At 39.9% G+C, this 14,359-nt stretch overlaps 1 protein-coding gene across 28 annotated transcripts in view; it reads left to right on the top strand.

Moving 5' to 3' along the window:
* Positions 1-14,359, top strand: part of BPTF (bromodomain PHD finger transcription factor) — a 142,480-nt gene that overhangs the window by 25,617 nt on the left and 102,504 nt on the right. The window lies entirely within an intron of this gene.

Below are 14,359 nucleotides of genomic sequence, written 5' to 3'. Positions count from 1 at the left end.
GAAGGCAAGGCTCCACGTCATGTAGGCCTTGTAGGTCTCAGGAAGGAGTTTGGATCTTAATCCAAGTATGATAGGGAGTCATTGAAAGGCTTAAAGTTGGGGACTGGCACAGTCACATTTATGTTTTATAAAGAGGTGCATAACTCTTGTATCTTCATTGTGGACTGCATCCTTTATCATTACAAAATCTTTGTTTCATTTAGGGGCTTTATAATTTTGCTTTGAATTAAACTTTTATGACTCCTTTTTATTTTCATTTCCTACAATGTGAAATTCACCTGGGACATCCTATAGAAGATAGCTCATAGGCAGCTGGAAATAATGTATCTGGAATTTAGAAGAGAGATCTGGGTAGAGAAATGCATTTAGAAGTCATTGATATTTTGGTGGTAATTGAGGGAAAGTGAGAGAATCTGCTGAGCGCTAACCTTTGGGAAATGCCCACAGATAATAAGAGAGCTGTATGGCGGAGGAACAGCTGGTCAAGGAAATGGAGTCCTGGGTGGCAGTAGGAAGTTTAAGAAGGATATTGTGGCCGAAGGTGTCAGATGTTTTCGGAGAGAGGCTGGGTGAAACAGGTGATATGTTACAGCAATTTCCATCCCAGGTATCAGTTGATATTTTCAAATTTCGTCAGTTTTTACAGTCAATAGAGTATTTGTCATTTGATCTTCTGTGTTCAGGCTGTAACATGATACTTCCTGTTAGCTATTCATATTGAAAAATTAAAACAATTAATTAAAATAATTAAAAATAAGGAACTTTAGAACAAATTTTCTGAACTTTTTACTTTACTTTTACTTTATTTAATTTCAAATATACAGAAAAGCTGAAAGAACAGTACAAAAAACACCCAATGTACCCTTCTCTTGGATTCTCCAGTTTTTAATATTTTTGCCATCTTTACTTTCTCTCTTTCTAAATTTTCTTTTTGCTAAACCATTTATAATAAGTTGCAGACATTATGACACTTCACCTTTAAATACTTCAGCATAGTTAAGACATTTAATTTAATGTGGATATAATATTCCATTTCATATTTCCCCAGTTGCCCTTTATTGCTGTCTCCCACCCCCCATCCAAGATTCAGTCAAGGATCACGTATTGTGTTTAGTTGACCTCTCTTTTGTTCCTTTAGTCTAGAACAGTTCTGTCACTTTTGGAAAGGGGAGGGGTCTTTTGTGACAATGCCTTTATTTTCCTGAGCTAACATCTGTGCCAGTCTTCCTCTATTTTGTATGTGGGTCACCCCCACAGCATGACTGACAAGTAGTATAGGTCCACGCCTGGGATCTGAACCTGGGAACCCAGGTCGCCGAAGCAGAGTGTGTGGAACTTTAACCACAAGGCCATGGGGCTGACCTCAACAATGACATTTTTTAATTGTCTAGGCCATTTATCTTTAAAATGTCTCACTATTTGGATTTGTCTGATTGTTCTCCATAGATCAAGTTTAGATAGTTTGGCAGGAATACTCTAAGTGATGTTGTGTCTTCCTTAGCACGTGTCATCAGGAGGCATGCCATCCATCAATTTGTCCTATTATTGGCAATAAGTTTGATCGCTTGGTAAAGGTGGTGTCTGCCGGACTTCTCTTTTTAAGGTTACCTTTCCCCTTTGAAAGTAGTATGTAATTTGTGGGGTGATACTGTGGGAAGATCCTGTGCCCAGCAGTCTTTCACCCAGTGGTTTTATCATCCATTGATGGGCCTCGCCTGAATCAGTTATTACATAGGTGGTTGCAAAATGGTGATTTTTCTAAGTTTTTATTCCTTCATTTATTAGTCAGCATTTGAAGACCTCCCCCCTCCTCCCTGTCTTCTGAGGATTACTGTGGACTGATGGATTCTTTTTTTATTCATTGTGAAAAGAAAGGAATTTTTATGTCATAATAGTTCTTGTGCCAGATGTTTAGGAATTAAGATTCTTTGCTAATGCTACTTAAAATGTTTATTTAACTATTCTAGAGGCCTACTTTATTTGGAGAAGAAACTAATGAGGTATATGAGAGGGATTTTTATTTTTCAAAGGCTAAACGAAATTAAATGAATTCTTAAACTTTTGTTGAAGGCAAAATTCCCTCTTTTCCCTGTTTTTCTTTTATAGTGAAAATTTTTCTTGAATATATGAAAGTAACATATTCAATAATGCTTGATGAACCATTGAATTCGGTGGTAATTCTGTGCAAGTAAACTGTTCAAATATAAGAAACTTTCCTCTTAATTAGAAAATATTTCAAACATTCAGAAAAATTTGAAAAATAATGTACACTCTTTACCCACTAGCTAGATTTAACTAATATTGACATTTTCCCATATTTGTTCCAGCTCTTTCTCTTTTTTAAGATAAGGGAAATGTTACAAAATTAGTTAACATCCCCTCTCCTTTATCCCTCCTTGCCACTCCAGAGGTCTCCATTCTCCTCAAGTTGATGTGTATCATTCCCATCCATGTTTTTATACTTATACTGTGTATGTTCATGTGCAAGTATTGTTTTAAAAATTTACGTAGATGGTCTTTTGCTGTTTGTTGAACTTGCTTTTTTCACCTTTTAACAATCACTATTTATCCATGTACATAGACCTAATTCATTTGTTTTTAAATACTATATGGTATCCCATTATATTTCTCCATTTCCTGCTGATGAACATTTAGGTTATTTCCAGTTTTGCATGGAGGGGCTTCTTTAGAGCACATACTGCATGTTCTATCAATTTAGACACCCGTGTGTATACATATATATGGATTTTTAAATTTGATGCTTACCTCTTTATTTCAGTTTTGATGGAACTCTTAGTTTGTTGGAAGTCTTACTTTGTCGAGAATGTATTTAGTATTTCACAGTTGTTTTAGAGAGAGTACTGAATGTATTTTATTTGAGACTTCTCTCTCTCTTTTTTTTTTAATGAGTCTGGCTAAGGGTTTGTCGATTTTGTTAATTTTTTCGAAGAACCAACTCTTTGTTTCATTGATCCTTTCTACTGTCTTTTTTTGATTCAATGTCATTTATTTCTGCTCTAATTTTTATTATTTCCCTCCTTCTACTGACTTTGGGCTTTGTTTGTTCTTCTTTTTCTAATTCCGTTAGGTGTCGTTTGAGGTTGTTTATGTAAGATTTTTCTTGCTTATTGAGGTGAGCCTGTATTGCAATGAATTTCCCTCTTAGGACTGTCTATGCTGCGTCCCAAATCATTTGGTATGGTGTGTTTTCATTTTCATTTGTCTCCAGATAATGTTTGATTTCTTCTTTAATTTCTTCAATAATCCATGTTTGTTCAGTAGCATGTTGTTTAGTCTCCACATTTTTGGTCCTTTCCCAGCTTTATTCTTGTAGTTGATTTCTAGTTTCATAGCATTATGATCAGAAAAGATGCTTGATATTATTTCAACCCTCTTGAACTTATTGATGCTTGCTTTGTTTCCCAAGATATGGTCTGTCCTTGAGAATGTTCCATGCGTGCTTGAGAAGAATGTGTAACCTACTGTTTTTGGATAAAGTGTCCTATATATATCTATTAGGTCCATCTGATCTAATTTTTCATTTAATTCTATAATTTCCTTGTTGATTTTCTGTCTGGATGATCTATCCATTGGTGTTAATGGGGTGTTGAGGTCCCCTATTATTGCATTGCTGTTGATGTCTCCTTTTAGTTTTGTTAATAGTTTCTTTACGAATTTTGGTACTCCTGTGTTAGGTGCGTATATATTTATAAGTGTTATGTCATCTTGGTGGAGCGTCCCTTTTATCATTATATACTGCCCCTCTTTGTCTTTCTTTATCTGTTTTGCTTTGAAGTCTACTTTGTCTGATATAAGTACGGCAACACCTGCTTTCTTTTGTTCATTATTAGCTTGGAGTATTGTCTTCCATCCCTTCACTTTGAGTCTGTGTTTGTTTTTGGGGCTGAGGTGTGTCTCCTGGAGGCAGCATATTGTTGGATCTTGTTCTTTGATCCATCCTGCCACTCTGTGCCTTTTGATTGGAGAGTTCAATCCATTCACGTTTAGAGTGATTATTGAAACGTGGGGGCCTACTGTTGCCATTTTATCACTTGTTTTGCGGTTCTTTTGCATTTTGTCCTGATGGAGAGCTGTTACTTTGTGTTATTGTCCTTCTTCTTATCTCCTTTGTTCTGGATTTTGTAACCCCTTTCCTTTTTTTGATTTTTCAGGAATGAGGTTCTTCCTGAGCATTTCTTGAAGAGGAGGTTTTGTGGCGATGAACTCTCTTAACTTTTGTTTATCTGGGAAAGTTTTTATTTCTCCATCATATTTGAAGGATATTTTCGCTGGGTAGAGTATTCTTAGCTGCAGGTTTTTGTCCTTCAGAGTTTTGAATATTTCATTCCAATCTCTTCTAGCCTGTAAGGTCTCTCCTGAGAAATCTGCTGATAGCCTTATGAGGTTTCCTTTGTAAGTTATTTTCTTCTGCCTGGCTGCCCTTAGTATTTTCTCTTTGTCGTTGACTTTTGCTAGTTTCACTAATATATGCCTTGGGGTTGGTCTTCTTGCGTTAATAAAGTTTGGAGATCTATTGGCTTCTGTCACATGAAGTTCCATCTCTCTTCCCAAGTTTGGAAAGTTCTCAGCTATTATTTCTTTGAACAGGCCTTCTGCCCCCTTCTCCTTCTCTTCTCCCTCTGGTATACCTATAATCCTTATGTTGCATCTTCTAATTGAGTCGGATAATTCTCGGAGAGTTTCTTCATTTCTTTTTAGTCTTAGTTCTCTCTCCTCCTCTCTCTGCAGCATTTCTATATTCCTATCCTCCAAATTGCTAATTCTGTCCTCCATATTATCGACCCTACTGTTCAGAGAGTCCAGATTTTTCTTAATCTCCTCCATTGTGTTCTTCATCTCCAGTATTTCTAATTGGTTCTTTTTTATAGTGTCAAGCTCTTTTGTGACATAGCTCCTGAACTCATTGAGTAGTCTATCTGAATTCTCTTTTAACTCGTTGAGTTTTTTAATAATGGCAGTTTTGAAATCATCGTCATTTAGGTTATAGATTTCATTGTCTTTGGGATTGTTTTTGGGTGCTTATCATTTTCCTTCTGTTCTGGAGATTTAATATATTTTTTCATACTGCTTAATGGCGTGGATTTGTGCCTCCACATAGAGATAGAGTTTAGTCGCTGCTTCCACTTGTTGCCACTGATGTGCGGGGGTGGGGGGGGGCAGCTGTTTAGACTGCACCAACCAGGAACCCTGTCAGCTGTTACTGACTGGACCTGGACCCCTCCTCATAGTCACATAGTCCTGTGGGGTCCCTCGTCGGTTGTGGGGGCACTCGCAAGGGGGCCTCAGGCTGCTGGTGCCTACTGTTGCAGTCCACTTAGACGCTCACCCTCCTTGTGGTCTGCAGTGGTGTTGTGGGCTTTCCCAGCAGCCAGGAGCAGGATCACCTATAATCGCCACTTTGTCCCTAACAGAGCCCACAAGATCACACTTGTCCACTATAGGTCCCAGCAGAGCTATGGGTATCTTCTGCAGTCTGTCATTAGCTCATCTAGCTGTGCTACTTTTGCCCCAGGGCCTTCCCGCCTTTCGATTGCCACTCGGGACCTCTCCACTAGTGCTGTGCAGAGGCTTTCGCTGAGGCTGCTGTAGGAATCTGGAGTTCCCCCCTGGGCTACGTAGCCGTTTCACCGGAGCTCCACTCTGCCCCACTCCACTCTCACAGGATCTCTGGGAGCCCCTTGCCTCGTCTGGGACATGGCCAGAGTCCGTGGGCCTGGCGGTGGCTTGTAAGCTGCTGCCTTGTGGGGAATTCTGCTCTAGGGAGCTTCCTGGTGTTCCGAATGCTGGGCGGGGCCTCCCTGCCAATGGCGAGCAGAGGCCCTCCCTGCTGGGGGGGGGGCGGGACCCTGGAGCGTCCCCCCGGGCCGCAGAGCTGGGTGTTGGAGCTCCACCCAGTCCCCAAGCACATCCACGGGAAGTCCGGGCACCCCCTGCACCGACCCGTGTGCTGGAGACTGTGGGCCCAGTAGCAGCTGGCGGTCTGGTGCAGTACCAGGGAATCCACCCGCTGGGAGCTTCCCTTTGTTCTGGATTCTGGGCGGGGCCTGCCTGCTAATGGCGAGCAGAGGCTTTTCCTGCTGGGGAGGTGTGCCGGGGAATCTGCCTGCCAGGAGCTTCCCTTTGTTCTGGATTCTGGGCAGGGCCTCCCTGCTAATGGCCAGCGGAGGCCTTCCCTGCCGGTGGGTGCAGGAACCTGGGGATTCCCCCTGGGCTTAGGTGTAATCGCGGGGGGCTTGAGTAGGGCTGTTGTCACCTGTTTGCCCCGTCGCTCCGCTGGTGAGTGCACACTCCCGCCCTTGGTGTGTGGCGATGCCATGGAGGAGTCCGCTGGAAGAAAGCCTCCTGCAGGAACTAGGCTGTCCGGGGGTCGGGAGTCGGGGGTTGGAGAGTTTTCACCTGTTTCCACCTCCTCCCAAGGGGAAGTCCATCCGCCTTCCAATGTATAGTAGTACAAGACTCTTAGGCGTCTTGAGATGCTATCTGGATATCCTTAGGTTGGCTCCCGCCTGGCCAGCTAAGAAGCTCTGCTGCTCCCAAAGGTGGCTTTTTTCCTCTCTGGCCTGAGTTACTGCCTCTTCTGCTTTCGTCAGGACTGTCCCTTGTTGTGGGGGTTCTTTTTATCCAGTTTTCAGTTTTCAATCCAGGGTGATTCTTCCTAAAATTGTTGTAACCTGGTTGTGTTTGTGGGAGGAGGCGAGTTCAACGTCTGCTCACAGCGCCATCTTGACGAGCCCCCCTGAGAGAGTACTGAATGTATTTTAGCCTTGTGTGTTAACCCAGTGAGGTTATTTGAACTCCAGTTTTTGTGGAGTAGTCTCTAAGATGTATCTCTAGACTAGGGGCTATCCAATAGAACTTTTTTGTGATGATGGAAATGTTACATATCTGGACTGTCCAGTATGGTAGCCACTAGCCACATGTGGCTATTAAGCACTTGAAATGCTAGCTCTTGTTAAAATTTTTGCCTTCGGAGCTCACACTTTCTAACCCTATTGATGATCTCGTTTATCTGCTATTTCTCCCACCTGCACAAAGGACTTTTGTTATTTCTCAAATGCTCTTTCACTGAAGGGTTGACTTGGTTTTTAAGAATAGGGGAGGAAGTCTAATGTAGTAAAGAGGACGAGCTTTGGAGACAGGTGGTCTTGTGCTTTAGCTGTGTCTCTTGGTGGTACTGGTTGTGGACAAGTCATTTAGTCTTTCTATATGCATCTTTAAAAGGAGATAATAGTACTTCTTGGAGTGGATCTAAAGATAAGATAATGCACTTAAATGTGCTTATTAGTACAATTCCTAGCATATGAGAAGCCCCCTGAAAGGTAACTGCTGTTTTTTATATTATTACTGGCGTGAAGGGATAGTGAATGGAGACAAATGGAATGTACTCACCAGAAGAGCACAGCCTTGTGAATAATAACCTTATGACCAGAGTGGGACACTATTCCAGATCAAAGGGGGAATCCTTGTTACTTTTGACACATCAGTTTTGTAATTTTTAAAAGATGACTAGTAAATGTATCACAGATGGTTTATGTTTGTTATGCCATTTGTAATTGATGTACGTGTAACAATAGATTAAAGAATTAGATTTTATTAGATCTAGAGTATTAGCTTCTGTTGGAAACAATCTTCCCTCACCCCTTACACCATTACTGAGTGTCTGTCTTTCTCTCAGATACCAGTAAGAAATAGGGGACAATATTACATTTTTCCCTCTAGAAACACACTATATGGAGCATTATGGGGTCTAGAGGTCTGAAAACCCTCTGTAAATATTCTTCTTAGAATTAATACAATAAAAATTTATAGGCCAAACTGAAAAAGTCTACAGTCACATGTTGATTTTAATCTTGGCTTGACTGCACCCCTGGATTACCACCCTCTGCAGGTAGTTTCACTTCTGGATGTCATTAGTTGAACAAATATTTTTTAGTTACTACAATATCTAAGATACGCTCTTTGCTCGAAAAGATAACAAATGAGCTTGGGTCACATGAGTAATTACCTGTAATATAAATGGAGAGCTGTACAAAAGGTCAGAGAAGCACAGTGCCAGGAGGCACAGGAGAGGACAAAAGAGGTGATGTTTGATCAGGGCTTTGGAAAAGGTCTAGGATTTCTTGCAACTTTAGCAAATTAAGGCAGTATCTGTTTAAAATGTATAGAGAAGTGTTTTGTTATGAAAAATGAGAAATTAACCAAACAATACAGATCATGCCCACAGCATGTTTTAAAAACCCAGGCATGCATAAAAAGACCCCAGGCAATAGTTAACACTTGGTCAATGTTGTTGATCAGTTCTTCCAAAGAGTTCAGAGAAGAGAGCATCCTTGTAGACCGTATTAAGTAGATTTCTATTGTGGAATACAAAGGAGCAAAGTTTTGCTTCAGCAACTGCCAGGTCATTTAAATAAAGTATACATTGTAAGAGAATTCTTCTATTAAGGTAATAACCTGTCAGATGGGCCAGAATCCTTGTTACTCAGTCAAGAAATTCTCTCTCTTAAACTAGACTATGCTGGAAATTCATCGATAAATTCTTGCTCTTTGATTCTTTTTCTTTTCCCCCCAGAATTCATGCAGACCACTTTCTGCCTTAGCATTTTCTTTTTATAGGCTTATTAATGTCTTCGATTAGGCTTTGACTTCCTTTCACATCAGTCCTATTCTAATCATGCCTCCTGAGGCAAGTTCTTAGTTCTCTTGCTTGAGTTTCCACAAAAGCCCTGATTTCTGCTTGGTAGGGGAATATCCAGTTTTGTAAAGCAGTATCTTCAAACTTGGCTGCAGATCAGAATTATCTGTGAAGAAATATAAAAATACAGATTACTGAGTTCACCTGGGGTTCTGTAAATTTGGGTTGCATTTTGAGACACTACTTTTAACAGCTTACGCTGTGATTTTGCCACACCTCCAGTTTTAGGACGGACTGTTTCAAGGCAGCTTCTCGAACTTTAATGAGCCTACAAATCACCCAAAGATTTTCAGAAACTACAAATCCTAATTTAGTAAGCCTGGGGTAGGGCCTGAGTGTCTGAATTTCTCTCAAGCATCATAGATAATGCCAATCACATTTTGAGAAGCAAGGTGTGATGGTAACTTCTGGAATTAGTGAATTTCATCTGGTATGTATTAATTTTTACTCATCTGGATCTCAGAGAACATTTTTAAGTTCTAGGACAGTGGCTCTCAAAGTGTGGGCTTCGGACCTGCACAAGTAGCATCGCCTGGGAGTTGATAGAAATACAAATTCTGAGACTCTGTCTTAGACCTATTGAATCAGAAGCTGTTTTAATCAGATCAGCTCTCCAGGTGATTCTGCTGCACAAAGTTTGAGGACCACTGTTCTAGGATTTCTCACTATAGTCCTCTGTTTACATAGTGAGGAGTAAAAACATATTTCTAACACCTGCAAATAATGTAAAGACATCATTTTCTTGTGTAATTGCTTGGGCTAGCACTTCAGAACTACTAGTTCTTTCAATAAATATTTAAGTACTTTACTGTGTGCCAGCCACTATTCACAGCAACAAGCAACATAGACAATGCTCCCTGTCCTTAAGGAGATTACATTCTAGTAGAGATGTTGACTACTATATAAGCCATCCATAAGCAAGAGATAAAACTTTGCATGATTTCATAGATAAAACTGTTTTGCATGATTTAAGGTTGTTTATCCTTTTGTAGCGATTTTTTTGTTTTTGTTGTTTTTTGGTATTTTTGTTGTTAAGATTAATCCATGATAACATATGTAGCCCTAATTATCAAAACTACTCTATAGAATTCTGTCAAATGAGTGTTCCACAATTTAACTATTCTCCTGTTGATGCACACTTTGGTTGTTTCCAGCTTGGTTAACTGATTGTTTGTATTTACAGATAATTTTGAATGTTCTGCATATGTGTAAGGACAGTTTGTCTTGAAAGGTGTTTTTCCAACTGCGGGCTGCAACTAGCATGTTATAAAAGCAGAAAGAGAATAGAATGTTTTAGAATAGGATAGAAGAGAAGATTTTAGTATAAGGCATGTAGAAAAGTAATGTACAGTTTTTGTTTTAGGTATATGTATACTGGATTGAGATGTACAATGTATTTTTTACTTCGGATCACGGGCAAAAAGTTTGCACACTGCTCTCTCTAGGTTATATGCACAATGTTAACCTGACTATTACTACATTGCTCTCCATGGTAGTGGTACTAGTTTACAGTCGCACTGGTATACTGGTGTTTCTGTTGTTCTCTGTTCTTCCCAGAAGTTTGGTTGAACTTTGAAATTTTTGTCCATTGATGAATATTAAACAGTATCTCATTGTGGTTTTACTTTGCCTTTTCCTGATAACTAGTGAGGTTGACTTTAATCCTTTTTTAGGAGCCGGCCCAGTTCGTAGAGGTTAAGTCCGCATGTTCTGCTTTGGCGGCCCGGGGTTTGCCGGTTCAGATCCCGGGTGCAGACATGACATCGCTTGGCACGCCATGCTGTGGTAGGCGTCCCACATATAAAGTAGAGGAAGATGGCCACGGATGTTAGCTCAGGGCCAGTCTTCCTCAGCAAAGGAGGAGGATTGGCAGGAGATGTTAGCCCACGGCTAATCTTCCTCAAAAAGAAATCCTTTTTTATAATACAAGAAAGTTAATATAATTTATCTGCTAGGTATTAGATCAGTGTTGAAAATGGTAGTGAGCATAATCCTCGATGGCATATTATAAATACATTTCTGTGAATAGTTGAAATGACTCAACTTGCTAATACTAATGATTGACAGTTGAGGGGCTTTAGTGGTTTAATTTTATGAATTTTCTCTTTGTACACTGTAATCTGTGCTCAGTTCTGTAAATCTGAATCTTTGAATTTGGCATTATTATCTTATATTTGTATTCATACAAGACCATCAGTAGCCATTAGTAGCATCATTTTATTGATTTGAATGTTAATATTTTTATGTTTGCATAGATATCTGCCCAATATGTTTCTTCTAAAGTATTATCATAAAAATATATACATCTGATATTAAAAAATATAAAAAGGTAAAAAAAATTAGTCTTTCATTTCCTGTCTCCCAGTCCTCCTCCCCAGAAGCAACTACTTTAAAAAGATTATCTGACCTCTTAAACATATATATTGTATCATTGCCCCCTTTTCTTTTTTTGGGGGGGTTTCTAATTTCTCTTCTCAAATGACATTCTATTCATTGTTCTGTAGCTGGCTTTTTCCTCCACTTAATAATATATCTTTAAGATTTTTCGTTTCAGCACATATGAATTTTATTTTATTCTTTTCAACTGCTAGGTTGGATTCCACTGTGTAGACATATCATAATTCATAATTCATTTAAGTATTGGTGTATATTTAGGTTAAAAGTGGAAACAACCCACAAAACTTCAGCTTTTGTTACTGTTACATTAAATATTTTTGTACTTACTTAAATGCATGTGTATATATATCTGCATGGTAAATTCCAGGAGATAGAATTGCTGGGTCGAAGGGATGTGCATTCAGATAGATTTTTGCCAAATTGGCTTCTAAAAAATTGACCCAATAATTCTTCAGAGTGAACTGCCCAGTATTTAATGTCAGCTTTCACAAGTGCTCCCATTGTTCAGTCTGTATGTAGTCATAGTTTGAATTGAAGCTGTTTTGTGGTGTCCAGCTAGATAATATAGAATGTAAAATTTATGGATATCTTTTTCCTTTCTTCCTTTTACATGTAAAACTAACAGGAAACCAACAGATTAGCTTAATATAAAACGAAATGAACTGTTAGAAATCAGAATATTATCATGGTTATCCAGAATCTTTCAGAATGTATGAAAGCTGATACTTTAAAATTAGACATTAAATTAAATTAGACAACATTTCTGTTACTGCCTTACAAAACAGTACTATCAGCAGGGTTTTTTTTTTTAACATTAACTGCTCTCATTGATAAATGCTTTAAATAACAATTTACTGCGTTTCTTATTAGAAAAAGCCTACTGTATACAGTGTCATACACTGTTTTAATCAGTACTCTTTTATTTGTAAGTGACAGAAAAGTAACATGTTCACTTTAGCAAAAGAGGAATGGTTTTGTTTCTGTAACTGGGAAATTCAAAGCACAGGTTCCACCACGATTCACGAGTCATCAGTACTTATTTCTCACTTCTGCTTCTCTCTCTCATCCTCGTCCCTTCTTTCAGGAGGGAGGTAAAGGTGGGTTCGCCACAGACAGCTTCTGGCCACCTTCATGGAAAGGAAAGCTTCAGAGCACTTGTCACTCAACATCTGAATATAAAACCCCAGGCGAAGACTCTAGCTGGCCTTCCTGGGTCATTCTCCAGGCCAGTGGTCAGGAGATGGAACACTGCGACTGGGGGGCCCCCTCAGAATCACATGGCACGAGGGAAGGGAAATTCTCTAAACAGAATGATGCTGGGCACATGCTTACGATAAAATAAATACGCTGAATTTTTCTTGGCATAAGAGTTGAGTGTTCAGCTGGGGAGATGGAGTGGATACCATGAAAAGGTAAATTATAATATAAAGTAACATATAGTTCAAACAAAGCTGCAAGAATTCGGAATAGCCTAGGGGAGTTAGAATAATCTTTTGGAGGAAATGGTGCCAGCATTAAAACTCAAGGTGGTGGTGGTATATTCCACAACAGTTGATTTCTTTTTTCATAAGGTCACTTTTATCTATCTTTTTTTTGTTCTCATAGTCGGGCTCTGAATTCAGGTTTTTATCTTCTGTGTAGTTGCAGAAGATGCCCTGCCTCCGATCTGTTTCCCCAGTCTATTCATTCTTTACACTGATGCCAGAGAAGTCTTTCTGGAACATTCTCTTCCTATTCCTGCCCTGCTCAGAAAACCTGTAACAAACCCTCATTACTGCCAGAATAGAGTACTGTACAAATTCCTAAACCTAATACTTCAGGAGCTCTGCATTGTGGTCCTAGAACTGCTTTTCCAGCCTTTCCTTCTGTAGTGGTTTTCATGGACTCTTTTTTTTTCTCCCCCAAGCTCCAGTACATAGTTACATATCCTAGTTGCAGGTCATTCTAGCTCTTCTGTGTGTGGTGCTGCAACAGCACGGCCTAAAGAGCGGTATGTAGGTCCGTGCCCAGAATCCGAACCGGTGAACCCTGGGCCACCAGAGCAGAGCATGGAAACCCAACCACTTGGCCACAGGGCCGGCCCCTCTTGGACTCCTTTGACAGTGCTTTGCATGAACAGCTGAGCGGAACACAGGGATTGTTTGTATCGGCAGTTTGTCTCCTTTGCTGACTTGTGTTTCTTCTACTCTTATTTGAGGGTATTCCCCTAGGTTCAGTCTTCCCGTTTATTCCTTTTTTCCTTTCTCTCATTTATACTTATGGGGGTGAGTCCCAAATAATTTCCAAAAGACAGTGAAATGGCCTGGATTACCCGTCTCGATGCTTACTCACGGCCATTCTTTGCTTTGCTTGAGTCTGTGGGGACTGCGTCTGTGTAGATGGTAGCACTCCGCGAAGTCTGCTGAGATGGAGGAGGCTTCTTGCTTGCTGTGTAGGCTCCCCAGCAGTGTCTGGCCCAGAGTGATCCCTTGGACGTTTTTCTGCAGAAAGTCATGGGTATATTCTTATTTGCAAAATCTGCTTTCCAGTGAATGGATATTGGGGGTGCATTGTATAAAATAAAAGGTCTTGACCTTTTAATATTCTTTGGCATACTTTGTTCTCCTGGGACCAAGTACCCTTTTAGTTTGTGGATAATAAGAGTAAGCTGGAGCTGAGGAGGGCAAGGACTCGGGGCAGGAGGAGGCCGTTAAGAGGGTATCAGCAACTCAAAATCTTGGTTTATGAAACTTAACTGTATAAAAATGAATTGAATGCTAATTGTCTCATTAAAATTATTTCTGATGTTTAAAAATACATTTCCTATTCTGTAAACATCACTGGAAAGTGTAACAACAATAATACAGGCACAGCAGTTTAGGAAAAACTTGTTCCTTTCAACAAGTTTTCTTACTTACACAGCAGGGCCAATCATATACCTCATAGACTCGTTGAGAGGATTAAATGAGACCTGTATGCTTGTTACAGAACTGAGCTCTCAAGTGCTATATGTTGGTACATTTATATACGCATGTATGTATTCCTGGACATCACATCTCATAAATTGGGGAACAAGTGCCTGAAGTTGCTTAACTGACGGCTGAAGAATATAGTGCCGTCTGTTTCGTAGGTGAGCCCTCTCTTTTTCTCTCCCAGTTGAAACCCTACTTCTCTTCTCTCTTCCTTCTTCCTCCTTCCTTTCTGCTCAGCCCTACCCTTGTGCTTCACTGTGGAACTCCCCGTTACGTGGCTCTCAGGAAGTCCTTC

This window comes from Equus asinus, chromosome 13 (genome assembly GCF_041296235.1).
Source record: "Equus asinus isolate D_3611 breed Donkey chromosome 13, EquAss-T2T_v2, whole genome shotgun sequence".
Taxonomy (NCBI): Eukaryota; Metazoa; Chordata; class Mammalia; order Perissodactyla; family Equidae; genus Equus; species Equus asinus.
The sequence above is the reverse complement of the archived record's forward strand: the minus strand, read 5'-3'. Positions and strand labels throughout refer to the sequence as shown.